The 15,144-nt window shown below is 40.3% G+C and overlaps 1 protein-coding gene across 4 annotated transcripts in view; it reads left to right on the top strand.

Annotated features, from left to right (window-relative positions):
• The window catches only part of GAREM1 (GRB2 associated regulator of MAPK1 subtype 1), a 204,279-nt gene that overhangs the window by 86,485 nt on the left and 102,650 nt on the right, over positions 1–15,144 (top strand). Inside the window, exon 1 of one of the 4 annotated variants that reach the window (XM_047828343.1) lies at positions 4,854–4,872. The exons of the other annotated variants lie outside the window; for them this stretch is intronic. The gene's annotated coding sequence lies outside the window, so the exon portion shown is untranslated. Of the gene's footprint in view, positions 1–4,853; positions 4,873–15,144 lie in introns of those variants that run through there. 4 annotated transcript variants of the gene reach the window in all.

The raw sequence follows: 15,144 nt of genomic DNA, 5'->3' as shown, positions 1-15,144 counted from the left end.
AATGCTGTGGGTACATAAACACTTGAAATATTCCATGAGTTTAATGCCCAGTGGCAATTATTTTTTTCCTTACAGCTCTTCACACCCTTTCATCATCTTGGCTTTCTTACTTCAATAAGCTAGTCATCTTGGGTGGGAATCTTAGTTCTCATCCACCTCTTATCTCTGAAGTTAGTGTGTGTCACGTCTTGTGGATGCTATCTCTTCAGTCCTGTCAAAGCTGCTCTCACTTTCCAGCTATCCTCACTGGGTCTCACCTGCTCTGAAGACCCGAGAGTCCCCTCTCCTCTTCCAGTCAATCTTCAGTGCTATTGCCAGCTTCTTGTGCCTCCATCGTGGCTCTGTTGCTTGCTGGCTAGGACTTGGCAGAGGTGTCCCCACGTGGGTGCAAACTCTTGTGTAACACAGAGTCTTTCTGAGGCCTGGTGTCCATTGGACTAAGGACCCTACTACCCACTAGACACCACACTGGGTACCAACTCCCCTGTGCTATTCGTTGTTCCCCTGGCCCCACCTGCCTGGCCTTGCCCCCCTTTCTGTATCTAGTACGTGGGGGGCTCGCCCATCAGAGTCACCACCCAACTGTGAAAACCTGCCTCAAACACCACCTTCGTCAAGAAGCTTTCCCTAATTTTCCACACCAGGTATCTGGATAAGGGACTTCCTCTTCCTTCCACTTTGGAATCCCTGTAACAGTTCATGCCAAATAATGTTTCCATCTTTAACAGTTTGTGCCCAAGAGTGTTTTTGTCTTGCCCTTACTCTCCTCTCTGCTGACAGCTTCTTGAGGACAGTCCTGGCTGTCATATCACAAGCTTGAAACTTCAAGGGCTGAACTAAATATTTTTGACCTAACTGAAATGGATTCGTCTTTAAAGGACAAACTTTTTTCATCAGGTTGACAGAAGATGCTGAAGAACTGGTTTAGTCTCATATTCCCTTGGAGCAGGCAGATAGAACGCTATGCCCCTACATGGTTAGAGGAAGACAGTAAGCATTTGCCCTACTAGAGGCACAAACAAATGGTGATGGGCTCTTGAATAAGGGGAGATCCATGCTGTCTGGGAGTGTCAGGTGAGGGCCTTCACGTGAACCTGGGAGAAAAGTGCATTCTGGACATACCAGCTTGAACAAAGGTTTGGATTGTGGGCAAGAGTGAAAATGATTTCAGGACTTTGTGGGAAGAGAGAGAAGGAGTACTTGGGAAATAAGTTTAGAACAGGTGGCGAAGGGGTTTGAGTTCTGGAATATTGGGAGCCGTCACCTCTGTGCCTGGGGAGCACTCACAGAATCGGTTTCTAAAAGATTCCGAGAGGCTGCCTTCCCCCACACTCCACCACCTACCCCACTGATCCAGAAAGAAGGATGAGAAGGTGAGAGAAAACCAGATAAGGAAGTTATTGAAATAGACCTGATGAAAGATAATGAAGCCCTGAAGTAGGCTGGGGGAAATGCTGATGAGCTAGAAGTTGATACCTTGTTGCAGGGAACAAGATAACAGGAGACACATAATTCTGAGATTTTGTTTGGGGGGGGGGTTCCCATTTCTAAGGAAACAGACCTTTTAAATTTTTTGACCTCCCAGGCATCGGCATTTGGTTGTGCACACTTTTTCTTAATGGATTTAATTTATTTCTATTGTTCTCTTTTTTGCTAAAACCCTTTTCCCTTAAAATAGGTGTTGGCAACAACAAAAAAATCTTTCATGTTCTTTCTAAAAATAAAGAGAGTAGGAAAGTAAAGATTTGGAACTTTCTAGCAGAAGATTCTCCTCATCTCAGGTGCTGAGCTTCCTCCTAATGGGGAAGAATCTCTTGTCCTTTTAGTTCTGATGCCAGGTACAGCAGAGATAATCCCACAGCAAAGTATGTTTGGAGTCTTACTCCAAATTGTAGGTTGACTTGTTAAGGTCAAAACTTCTATTATGGAATTGATCACAGTTCTTAATGACTCTGTTACTTCTTTAAGAAGACAAATGATTGTTTTCTTTCTTTACGGTAGACCAGTGGTTCTCAACCAAGTTGCGAGTTTGCACCTCTTCATCTCTGGGACATCTGACAATGTCTAGAGACATGTTTGGTTGTCGCACTGAGGGGAGGGAAGCTACTATCATCTGTAGGTAGACACTAAGGATGCTGCGGAACATTCTGTAATGCACAGGACAGCTGCCATAACAAAGCTTTCAGCCCAAAATGTCAGTGGTGTCAAGATGGAGAAACCCAGAAATTATTAGTCTTACTATTATTTTTCTCCTGGTAATCAGTATCAAAAATTCTCATTATTTGTACAGAGGTCGCCAGACAAACGTTGTCTAGAAAGCCAATGTCAGAGTTAATTTCTAAAACATAACACAGCATTGCCCGGAGTAAAATTTAAAAAACAAACAAACATGTTACACGCTTTGTGAATAGACATTACTTTCTGCATACGGTGCATCAGACCAACAGGAACTGTGTGCGTCATGGCAGAAAAATTCAGGGGGCAGCAAAAGCGCAATCTCATTAGTTGCAAAGCTTTGTTAATCCTCCACACTACTCTGGCTCTTTCTTTCTTTTGTATTAAAAATGGGTATATCTGTAAATGCCTGGAGTAAACAGAAATAAGACAACATTGTAAAACCTGATGTTCCTGCTTTAGATTTCGGTATACATCCTCATAGCATATGGTTCTTAAAATGATGTTGAAACTGGGGTGCCTGCGTGGCTCAGTTGACTAAGTGTCCGACTCTTGATTTAGGCTCAGGTCATGATCTCACAGTTTGTGGGATCCAACCCCGTGTTCGGCTCCTTGCTGACAGCCCAGAGCCTGCTTGGGATTCTCCCCTTCTCTCTCTCTCTCTCTCTCTCTCTCTTTCTCTGCCCTTCCCCCACTTGTGTTCACTCATAGACATGCTCTCTCTCTCTCTCTCTCTCTCTCTCTCTCTCTGTCAAAATAAATACATAAAACTTAAAAAAAAATAGAGTGAATAAATGCTGTTGAAATTAAGAATTTAATACGGTGTATCTGTGTGGGGTCAAGATCTGGGGGCCCCTCTCCCAAACTCTCTAAATGGAAATGTATCACCATTTTTCTTTTATTGCTATATCTTCTCCCTTCTCTACATTTTAACAGCAGCATCTTCTTATTACGTCCCGGCAACACATTTAGAGTTCAGATCTAGGGGGGGAGACATTGAAGCAGTGCTGTTGGAGCAGGTCTGTGGAGATTTTTGGATATTGACTGAATAACTGAATACCTATTACCCACTGGGCAATGGGTGCAGAGAGAAGAGAGACCACTGGGAAGGAGGGAGCGTTGTGGCTCTTAAGACCCACAACAGTGAGCGCACAGGGACCCCCACTGTGTGGTTGCTGGGCCAGGGCATCACACATTTAATCATAGAAGCTGTCCCTTTCTAGATGAGGAAACCAAGGCTTTGGGATCTCAGCCAAGGTCTTACATTCAGTAGGTGAAGTTGAGATTCAAACCCAAAGCCATCAGCCTGTGAAGCCTGAGTACTCAACCTGCCTCCTGCCACAGTGGGTAGATCACAAAGTTCTTCTGAACCTTCTGGGTTTGGATTGTGTCTTGTCAGCAGTGAGCTCACTCCTGTGATATTATATTTGTGTTTTAGAGATAACTCTTTGGCAGCAAGTGGGGGGTGGCCCATTGTGACTCGCAAATTGCATAAGGAAGGTGGAAATAGCAAATAATACGTTCCATTGTTCTTTGGGACTGCTCCTAAGTCTCTCGGGCAGGCTGGGTGAATCATGAAGAGGATATAATCTCAGGTATGAGAAAGCATTTTGATTGAGGCTGTAATTGTTCTTTTTGTGTTTTTCTCTTTCCTTTACCTTTAACAAAGCTTCTTGTCAGCCAGCAGACCTACACGCTGTTCTTCCCCTCATTTAGTCTCTTCCTTCTGCTTGTCTAGCGGGAAAAGCTCACGGATTCGAGGACTTTTTGTTCCTCTCTCCCATTGGAGCACCACGCAGAACCGTCTTCTGTGTGTTCCCAGGGTGTAAACTCCTGGGGAAAGAGCAGTCCTTTCGTGTGAGCAAAACTCCACGTCTGGATTAGCAGGGCAGACAACTACAGAAACTGAAAGAATAAAGACATTTAAACTGAACTACAGACTTCCTGACACATAATAACTTCACTTCACCTCTGTCCTGCTCTCTTCCTGAGTTCACATATATTCATATGTTGTTATGTAGTGACTGAGTAGTCTTTTTTTGTCAAGTGATAGAGGGAAAGCCAGATGATGCATTTTACCTGTTGCTGGAACTATTAAGAAATTATGTTCTCTTTGGGGCGCCTGGGTGGCTCAGTCAGTTGAGCGTCCGACTTCAGCTCAGGTCATGATCTCACAATTCATGAGTTCGAGCCCCATGTTGGGCTCTGTGCTTGACAGTTCAGAGCCTGGAGCCTGCTTCAGATTCTGTGTCTGCCTCTCTCTCAGCTCCTCACCCACTCACACTGTCTCTCTCTCTCTCTCTCTCTCTCTCTCTCTCTCTCTCTCTCAAAGATCAATGAATATTAAAGAAATTTTTTTTTTGAAAGAACAGAAATGATCTTCTCTTTGATACTGTGTTCCTGGTGAGTTTTGTCATTCCCAATGAGCGTGTTGCTGTTTGGAGAAACAGTACCCACTTGCTGCTGGTCTCCAGTCACCCCCAGACCACTGTCTTCACGCTTGACCAGCCAGACAGTGCCACACTGTGATTCAGTAGTCACACTAGACCTTGAATGATGCGGGCTGGGCTGCAAGGTGTTGAGGTGGATCACCTGTGGATCAGCAGCTCTGTGATTCCTGGCAGACTCAAGTTTATCGCTTCTTTCCTTGCAGCAAAAACAGCAGTACAGCAGTATGGAAGCAGGAATGAGATGAGGGTTCCCACTTTCACATCTACTTTTGTGGCTGTCTTGGTCTTTTGGGGCCGCTATAACAAAATACGACACATTGTATGGCTTATAGACAATAGAAATTTATTTCTCACAGTTCTGGAGTCTGAGAAGGCTAAGATCTTTGTGCCAGGTTGTGGCAAAGGCCCTCTTCTGAGCTGCAGCTGGCTGGGCACACCGTGTCTGCACATGGTGGAAGGGGCTAGGGAGCTCCTTGGGGTCTCTTCTAAGAGCACTTCATGGCCTAAGCACCACCCAAAGGCCCTACTTTCTAGTACCAACACATTGGGCTTTAGGATTTCAAGGTATGAAAGGTAGTTCATAGCCATGGCCTGGCCAACTTGTAACTTTCCCCCCAACTAGAGTAGTTCTGTACATACCAAAATAACAATGTAGAAAGGTGGTTCATTGACCTGGTTCAACTGCTTAGAGACTATGCGATCTTTTATATAGGTTACCTAAACTTTCTGTGCCTCAATTACATCATTTATAAAATAGGGATACTAATACCTATTTCATTTACTTCCTGTGAGGCCCAATTGAGCATATATATATGTAGCTAACAAGTTTAGAAGAGCACCTGGCATATCCCGAGTGTCTCTCTCTGATTAGTTTCTGCTGCTGTTGCCGTTACTTTGTAGTTTATATTGTTAGACACAAAGGAAACAAGATTCCAAACGTTGGAAAGGAAGAGGAAGATATCTTACAATTGTCTTCCTAGGAAATCCCAGTAAATCAACTGAACCAAAGATTATCATTAATAGCAGAATTTAGTGGTCAAGTATAAGATTAAGTTATAAAAATCCATAACATTTCTAATATTCGAGAAATAACCAAGTGGAAAATGTATTTTTTTGCAAAGTAGTACAGAACAGCATCCAGAACACCTTATTGTTTCCATTGTAAGAGATCTTTGCCTGATCTAAATGAAGATTTAAGGTTAAGCCTTGAAATGTCGACACATCCATTATTCAGTAAGACAAGTGATTCTTTGTTGGCATGTGAAAACATGTTAAATGTTATGTATAGATTTGTTTTAATATTTAAAATATCCTTCCTACCTTTACCTGAAGGATCTTATTTTCAGATTTCTTCCAAATAACCTATTTTCAGATACCCTGATTAGTTTGTGCCATACTTCTAATTCAGCCATTTGTCTGAACATGGTGAGGTATGATGAGACCACTTCTTTAGATTATTGGCCAGATTTTTTTTTTTAATGTTTATTTATTTTTGAGACAATGCAAGAGACAGAGTGCAAGCAGCGGAGGGGCAGACAGAGGGAGACACAGAATCCGAAGCGGGCTCCAGGCTCCGAGCTGTCAGCACAGAGCCTAACACGGGGCTCGAACTCACGAACTGTGAGATCATGACCTGAGCTGAAGTCGGACGCTTAACCGACTGAGCCACCCAGGCGCCCCATTGGCCAGATTTTTTTTTTAATTCCATTAAGTATAGGTAGAAATTAAGGTTCCTGACAATCCACATGTGGCTACACAGTAGTGATTATGGCCTTACTCTGGGATGGCCGTATGAAGTCAGTACTGAATCTTAACAAAATCTATTTGATCATTTTCCCTAAAAGTACATGTAAATTGGATTGAAGAGCCAGACATGTGCCACAAATCTATTCACTGTTAGAATCAATTCTAAATCACTGGATCTAACTATTGCCTTTAATGAAATGATTTCCAGTTTGACCACCTATAAGGATAGGCAGGATATTTAGCATGATTATGCTGTGCCTACAGGAAATCTAACTGAAGGAAAATATTACTCCATTTGGCAGCTTTAAATGGATTGAGTTTCCCAAGTGATTCTTGACTCAGTTTAACTGGTCTGAATGAGTAAGATAGGGAGGTTCCCCAAAGTCAGACAGATCTGTGAAAAAACGCATATAGTTTAGGATTTGCATTTCCACCATTGTTTAGAATCGCTCTTTCCAGGCACCTGGGTGGCTGAGTCAGTTGAGGGTCCAACTCTTGGTTTTGGCTCAGGTCAAGATCTCATGGTTCATGAGTTCAAGCCCTGCATCTGGCTTTGTACTGACAGTGTGGAGCCTGCTTAGGATTCTCTCTCTCTCTCCTTCTCTCTGTCACTCGCTATAAATAAATAAATAAAGAAATAAATAAATGAACCAAAAATAAATAAAAATGTTGAAAAAAAAAATTAAAAAAAAAAAAAATGGGGCGCCTGGGTGGCGCAGTCGGTTAAGCGTCCGACTTCAGCCAGGTCACGATCTCGAGGTCCGTGAGTTCGAGCCCCGCGTCAGGCTCTGGGCTGATGGCTCGGAGCCTGGAGCCTGTTTCTGATTCTGTGTCTCCCTCTCTCTCTGCCCCTCCCCCGTTCATGCTCTGTCTCTCTCTGTCCCAAAAATAAATAAAAATGTTGAAAAAAAAAAATTTAAAAAAAAAAAAAAAGAAAGAAAGAAATGAAAATAGAATTGCTCTTTCAAGTGTGCAGACACTTGGGTGACTGTGTGAGGTGCAGTGGGTTTTAAAGTTGGAATCAGAAGCCATACCTTCTAGTGCTTACCTCTGTAATTTATATTAATGATCTGTAACATCAAAAAAGTATCTTCATCCTTTCTCAGGTCCCAAATTTTAAAGAATGATAATAATATTTATGATATTAAACGTATTACATATAAAAGTTCTGCAAACTATAATGAACCATACTTTTGTAAAGCATTACTTTTTGTAGAACTAGATTTTCCTGGTTTTCCATATACTTGGCACCTTCTTTAGGAAAAGTGCGTGTCTTTTGTGCTTAGAATAAATGGTACCTGATTTTGAAGCCCTTTTAAATGCCCTCACCTCAAATGCTGTTTTTGAGAGGAAAGCTGTTTCTTCTTATAAGTCTCATAGCACTTTATTGAAACCGTGTCTGGTGCTCCAGGATATACAATGCCTTTTACCTGTACTGGCTACTTTATTATAAGCTCTTGAATATGGTAGTTCGTTTTTCTTTGCATTCTTCATAGTCCCATGCAGTTTGCTAGGTACATAGTAGATGTTTAAATGGTTGAACAAATGAATATGTGAACAAGTATTAGATTGCTACATGTCTTATTTACCATTTAGAGTTGTTCTCAAAGGCAAATGTTTTACAAAAATTTTTATTTTTAGAATCATCCAAGTATTTTCTTTTCATCTTTCATCCTTTACTTTTCTGTCTTCCCTTACGATATATGATTTATTTGTATATATAAATATAAATATATATATACATATATATATATATTTCTCCAGAGGTACTGCTTAAAACTAGTGCTCAGTTTACTTTTGTTGGAGCTATATTGTTTTGCTTGAATATTAAGAAAGAGTCTAGCATAAGGGGAGTATTATTAGTTCTTTGTATTTGGAGGTAGAACGTTATCGTATGGGCATGTGCACACAAGGGAAATATCACTTGCGGGGTAGGTGGAGAGTTAAGTCATTGATCCAAGAACACATAAACTTGTATTTAGAAAACCAACCTGCAAATTAAAGGAAGCACTCTAATTATCATACAGAGCAAGAAGTAGAGTGGTGTGTAAAAAGTGAATACACTGTATGAAATTGGCCAACTGTTTAGAAAAGATGACCGTGTGACCTCCCTTTACCTTCAGCAGAGTGTCATCTTTCTAAAATTGACTTGAATGTTTCCTATGCCTTTTTTTAAGTTTTTTATTTATTTTGAGAGCAAGAGAGAGTGAGCATGAGTGGAGGAGGGACAGAGAGAGAGAATCCCAATGCTGGCCTCAGGCCTTAGTGTCACAAACCGTGAGATCATGACCTGAGCCAAGATCAAGAGTCGCAGGCACCCCCTTATGTCTTTTAAGATCACGTTTGAAACATTTGATAGGAAATAAGTAGTGTGAACACTGGGTTCATATTCTTCAGCGGGAGCTGAAGCATTTCACGTGTAAGAACTCAAACCAATCTCGTCTCTGTTATTAATGAGAGCAGCTGAAATCACACACTTGGTTTAAGCAAATCAGTTTATTGGCAAAATGAAATCCATGAGCACATTCTCCATCAATCATGAACACTGTGTTTTCATAGTTTATTTAGGGTGAATCCCAGTGGTATCATTTTAGGGTTTATTTTTCTTGAAATTCTTGTCTGCAGTTTTATAAGGCCTTGAAGACTAATTTACAAAAGTAATTATAAGAGACTTCCCATAAATGGACACCATGGACAGTAAATCTGATCCACTTTAAAGCAGATGATGGAAAATTACCAGGTTCTTCTATCTCTGAAGGTTGAAAAACAGAACAACACACAGTGACCGACCTTAGCAATCTTATGGAGATATTTGTGGGCAGCAAGAACGTATTATGTGGCACCTGTTCCATTTTGGTGTCATCTTCTGGATGCCTTAGTTTCAGGTGGCTTTACTTGTAAAGGATATACCCTGAAGACTTGAAAATTCATGTCGTCACTGTTTCTTGTCAGAGTCGTCTTTTCCTGCAGAAAATGTGCAGGAAGAGAAAAATATAGGTGTTTTTTTCCTTTTCTTCCTTTCTTTTTTTTAATAATCTGACCAAACCAGAAGATGATATCAAGTACTTGTTTCCTGAATAGAGAAAGCTCAGTTTATGTTTTACACCATTTTCCACTTGTGTCTGTGAGTGAAGGTAGGTGAGGGACATGGGCACCTGCGAGTTCTGCTGTTCCTGAATTCTGTGATCTGCCAGCGAGAATAGGAAGTGATGTGCCCAGCAGGAAGTGCCTGTGATTCACTGTCCCCTTCGCTTCATGCCCCCTCCCACAAGAACATGTTTTGGGCTTTGAGTTCCGCCCAGTCTCGTCTACTGTATCCCAGGGTTCGATTGACTTTATACCTGTCTCTGTTCCAAGGTGGTAGAAAGAAATGCCCTCTCCGCACAAATGGAACCTAGTTTTTACCTAAGTAGATAAAATGCCCTTTTATTAAAACATGTCCAGAAAGAGTTGAGTTTTGACATTATAGGTAAGAAACAGTATTATCTTCCAAGTTGATAGAGCAATTTTGCGTGTCTCCTCCAGCTAAGCTATTTGATGGTTTGGTTTTTCATTCTCTAATTAAAAGTAAAAATTCAGATATTTATCTACTGTTCAGGGAGATGTACCATTCATTAATGCTTTTAAATCTTTGTGCTGTATACAGACTAGAGAGAGTAAGTAATACAGAAAGCTTTATCAGACCTGTTCCTTCTGATAACCGCTAGGAAAACTTCTACAGGAGGGAAATTGGCATGCGAGCAGTAAGTGTAGGAGTGAACGGGAGAGGGGACAGAACTCTAACCAAAATGAAACTGCTTGGAGGCCGTGTCCTGTCCTAAAAACTGGCACAGCGCTCAGCTTTCTGCAGTAACAACCCATGTCCTGCTTTCTTCTCTGGATGTCCTTGGGGGCTACCTTTTTTTATGTTCTAATTCTGACCTCTAGTTCCATTTCCTGGTAGAGTGAACCCAAGCCAAATCCAGTGGCTCTTCAGCCAACTGGGCCAGTTTAACCAGTATTCCCAGCTTTGTTGACATTGCAACACCACAGCAGAGAGCTCTGTGTGTTATTCCTTTTTGTCATGGTGAGACAGAGGCAGGTGTGGAAGCTTCACAGGGTGGAACTTGCCCCTCTCTGATGACTCACTGGGTGTCACTCTTTGGGTGTATATTATCAGTACCCCCTTGCTAGGAGGTTGTTTGCCCACAGAGGTAGAGCTCCTAGGGCTCTACTTCTAAGATTGTATCTTTAATCTCCTGGAAACATTCCAAGTGGGTAATGGCTCCCTATCTTCTAAAAATCAATAGGATTGGGTGTGTCCATTTCCTATGTTTCTCAGAAGTAAGGAACATTTGTTTTGTCAAAGGGTAGAGTGCGTCACATAGAGGACTTGTGTTTTGATTTAGCAAGGAGACTGTACTTCCTTTTGTGTATGTATTGGTGATTCTCATAACTTAAAAGGTGGTTTAAATATAAAGATATGATTTGTTTTATCAGTATCTAATAATCTTGTCAACAATAAATATTCTTTATGTCTGCATTCTGTGCATATATGCGTATGTCTATATGTATTTTTATATGTATTTTACATACACATATGCACACACCTATAGACACACACAGAGGAATGTTTGAAAGGATGGTCACCAAGATGTCCATCTCTCGTGGTAAGATACCACCCGATTTTAAAAACCAACCAACCCAAACCCCTTCTTTAACTCTGTTTCTCTGTTTCATACTCCTCCACCAAGCATCTTTACCCTTCATCTCTCATTTACCTCATAACTCGTGCTCTGGCTTTTGTTCTTATAACTTTATTGAAGTGGCCTTTACAAAGATCCTTAGTGGATCCTACTTTCTACTTACCAGACATTTTCCAGTTCTTTGGTGGCTGGACATTTCTACCACATTGAAGACTATTGTTTGTTTTGCTCCTTGGAATTCCGGACCTCCAGGCTGCCGGGACGTCACCACCCACTCCTGGCTCCTCTCCGAGCTCTCACTCTCAGCCCCCACTCCTGGTATTTGGTGTCGCCCAGAGTGCCATCCTGGCCCACTCCTCTCCCTCCCTGACATTTGTCTTTAGGAGCATCTCCATCAACTCTCCCTTCAACCTGCTCTTCTTCCTGTATCCTGTTTGGTAGCACCACCACCCAAGCCAGAAATTTGGTAGTCTGCCCACAACTTCATCCCCCACATCCTGTGATTAAAAGTCCACTGATTCTATCTACTCTGCATATCAAATGTATCCTTAAAAAAAAAAAATTCCTGCTGCCCTCATTCAAACCCTCTTCCTTTTTCATTTACAGTGGCCTTTGAACTGCCTCCAGTTTTATTCCCCCAAATTTGCTACCCACACAGTAGCCAGAAAGGTCCTTGGTATTTAAAACACACGAGGTGCCCCGTGATGTGGTGTAGTTAATCAGGAAGAAATTAAATAAGAAGTCCTTATTTGAAATGATACCTGACCCAACACCCAACCCCACAAAAAAATTTTGTTTCAACTGAAAGTTTTATCAACAGCCATACACTTAACCATTCTGTCATTTTAAAAGAGATATATATATGTCATATGTATATATATATCATATATATATCATACATATATATCATATATATGTATCATATATATACATATATATCATATATATGTATCATATATATGATATATATCATACATATATATCATATATATGTATCATATATATGATATATATCATACATATATATCATATATATGTATATATATATTTAACCTGCAACAAATAACATTGTCAACAAAGTACCTCTCTTTATTAGTTCTGAAAGTGGAAAGAGTGAGTTCCAGATCTGTAAACTGGTAGGCTTTAAAAAAATTCTCTACAAGGCCAATTTCTAACTATCTTTTCTTTAAAGTATAAAAATACTTAAAAAGTATATATGTAAAGTATACATTCGTATGCTTAACAAATGCATAGTTTAACTAATTTGGTTCATTGTCCAAATTGATGATGTGAAAGCCATTCTGCATCTTGTAAAGAAGCATATGGCCCTGAAATGTGAATGTACTCTCGGAATTTGTTTTGACTTCCACTCATTCATTCTCAGGATGTCTGATAACTAGAGCTATGCTGGAATATAATCATCCCTAAAGCTTATTTGTTGGAAAGGCAGTGTAATAAAAGTAACATTCAGATGCCTGTGCCGATCTGTCTTCACTGAGAGCAGTGGCATAGGTATACCATTCAGATCACATGCAGACTAATTGTCCACCTTCTGAAAGGACAGTTACTATATTTTATGTTGAATCCCCAAGTGGATTTTTCTTGGTTGGCTATATTTAAATGAAAGTGCTGAGCAATGCCTTTTGTTTGTGTAATTTCACTGTTCTTTATTATTGCTGGGGAACTAGGTTTCTCAGACTCTTGATCAAAATGCACAGCCTGTTTTTGAAAAGCCACATTCATATTGTGTGTGCATATGTGGGAGAGAGAGAAGGAAAGGGAAGGAGGAGGGGAAGAGGAGAGAAGTATGTGAAAGGAGGAGAAAAAAATGACCAGGAATGAGTTAGGAAGGTAATAACTAGGGCTGGGTTGGGAAGGGTCTTTATGGATCCACTTCCATTCATTAAAATGAATAATTTAATCACTTGGTACTTAGCATCAGGGTCTGTAGAGATTCTATGACCTTAATATATAAAAGACAGAGTTCCTGCAATCTAGAGGTTATCAGTAAGGCAGTGGGAACAATGACTCAGAATATAAAAGGAAAATGGTGTTTTTACTAACTGAGGAAATTCATTGAGACCTCTCTTTCAATTCTACTAAGTAGCTTTTTTTTTTTTTTTTTTTTTGCCTGATAGTCCATGAAAATTACTTGACCACCTCTGACACATTGCTAACAGATATGAAGATCCATTGGTTAATAGAAGTTTGGTTAAATTTTGAAATAATAAATAGCTCAGTATTGATCATTGGTCCTCATTGGCTGCATACATTTCTTAAGCAATTTTTTTCCCGTGGAGGGCCAAGCAGTGGTGATATGAGGAGGATGATGGGAGGCAGTGAAAATACCCTGTGTGATACTATAGTGGTTCGTACTTGTCAGCATATGTTTGTCCAGACTCATGGAATGTACGACACTAAGAGTGAACCTTAGTGCAAACTGTGGACTTGGGGTGACTATGATGTGTCATTGTAGGTTAACAAATGTCCCACTCTGGTGGGGGATGGTGGTAATATGGGAGGCTATGTTTGTGTGGGGGCAGAGGGTATATGGGAACTGTCTGTACTTCTCAGTTTTGCTATGAACTTAAAACTGTTCTAAGAAAATAAAATCTTAAAAAACGTAAAAAGTAAGTGGCTGTGATTTGTGTGGAGTGGGAGATTAGTGTAGAAGAAAACACCTCAAACATGTCAAGTCTCTGTGGCTTTGCCAGAAATGCCCTTCTCGCTATGCATCCTTGAGCCCCAATTAATGTCACTTCCCATGCAGAACGCTGTCTGGCTCCCCTAAGCAGTTGGTTATCCCTCCGGTAAGTGAATTCCTTCTGCTTACTGCCACCTAGCCTTTTACTTCATATGGTTATTACATTTCATTTGTGTCCTCCTGGCTTGCTCAGCATTGGGACTGGACCCTGAACATCATCCTTGTATCCCCCACGCCTAGGAAGAGTGCCCAGCTTGGAGATGCTTGATAACAAAACAAAACAAAATTTGGACTTTGGCCATGAGGACCTTATTCATAGATTGGTCTTCCTGTTTTGTCTTGTTAGGTAATTTCGAAACTAGATGAAGTGTAAGAAATTTCTCAAAGGAGTATGTTTTCTGTAAATCCTTGGAATTTGGGTTATTTCTAGATACTATAAAACTATCTTAGGAAAAGAAAAAGGCATAATCTACATCTTAGATTCAAAGTTATAGTCTTAGTTTTAGACAACCAATTGATTGCCTCTGAATTTATAGTAAGAAAACACATGCTTTTACCCATATCAGCTGGTATTATATGCTTATCTACTAAGCAGGTTCCTTTACCAGTCAGAAATCAGTATCTGATGTTGCTGCTGCTAGTTAATGATTAATGGTATTCTTTTTTAAATACTGTTTGAAAACAGTAGTTGATCAGTTTCACTTAAATGGAGACTACTTCCTGGGGCTTTGCAGAAAATGAAGGGATTTACATAGATACATTATAAAAGAAAGTCGGCTTTTTTTTTTGTTATTATTGTTACTGGTTTTATTTGACATGGATCCATTTGAAAATGTGAAATGCAAGTTTATAAATTAAGAACATTAGCATTGCTAGATGGCTGTAGGAGTAGGGAAGGCTTAGGGGAGATTAAGATGGTTAAGTAGATTCCTGCCTTGCCCTTTCCATGTAACCTAACTGACATCAATAACTTCACTCCATTTTTTTTCCTTTTAAAAGTTTAAATAGGGCTATTAGGATTCCGTGCTTTTTTTTTTCCTTCTTTTAAATTCAGGGTATTGAGTGTGAAGCACATGACTCCAGTATGATGATACTTGGTTTCTCAACTTTGCGTTTCACCTGTTGACAGTAAAAGCTGTGTTACTGAGGACCTGAATTCCACCCACTGGTTTTTCCAGAATATTTGTAGGACTTTCTCAACAACTAAAAGCTGCCAACCCAGTTTTGGTATGTAGACCTCCCAGCTAGCCGGAAGCAAAATATAATTTCAATCACTCTTCTTTGTTGCATAACTGCCAGTTGACTCCGGTACTTAGTTTTAGTTAATAGTTTTAACCAAAGTTTATCTCCTACTTATGACATTGTGAGTGGACTTTCTTATAAA

The sequence above is a fragment of the Prionailurus viverrinus genome, chromosome D3, assembly GCF_022837055.1.
Source record: "Prionailurus viverrinus isolate Anna chromosome D3, UM_Priviv_1.0, whole genome shotgun sequence".
Classification (NCBI taxonomy): domain Eukaryota; kingdom Metazoa; phylum Chordata; class Mammalia; order Carnivora; family Felidae; genus Prionailurus; species Prionailurus viverrinus.
This window is presented reverse-complemented; position numbering and strand designations above follow the sequence as displayed.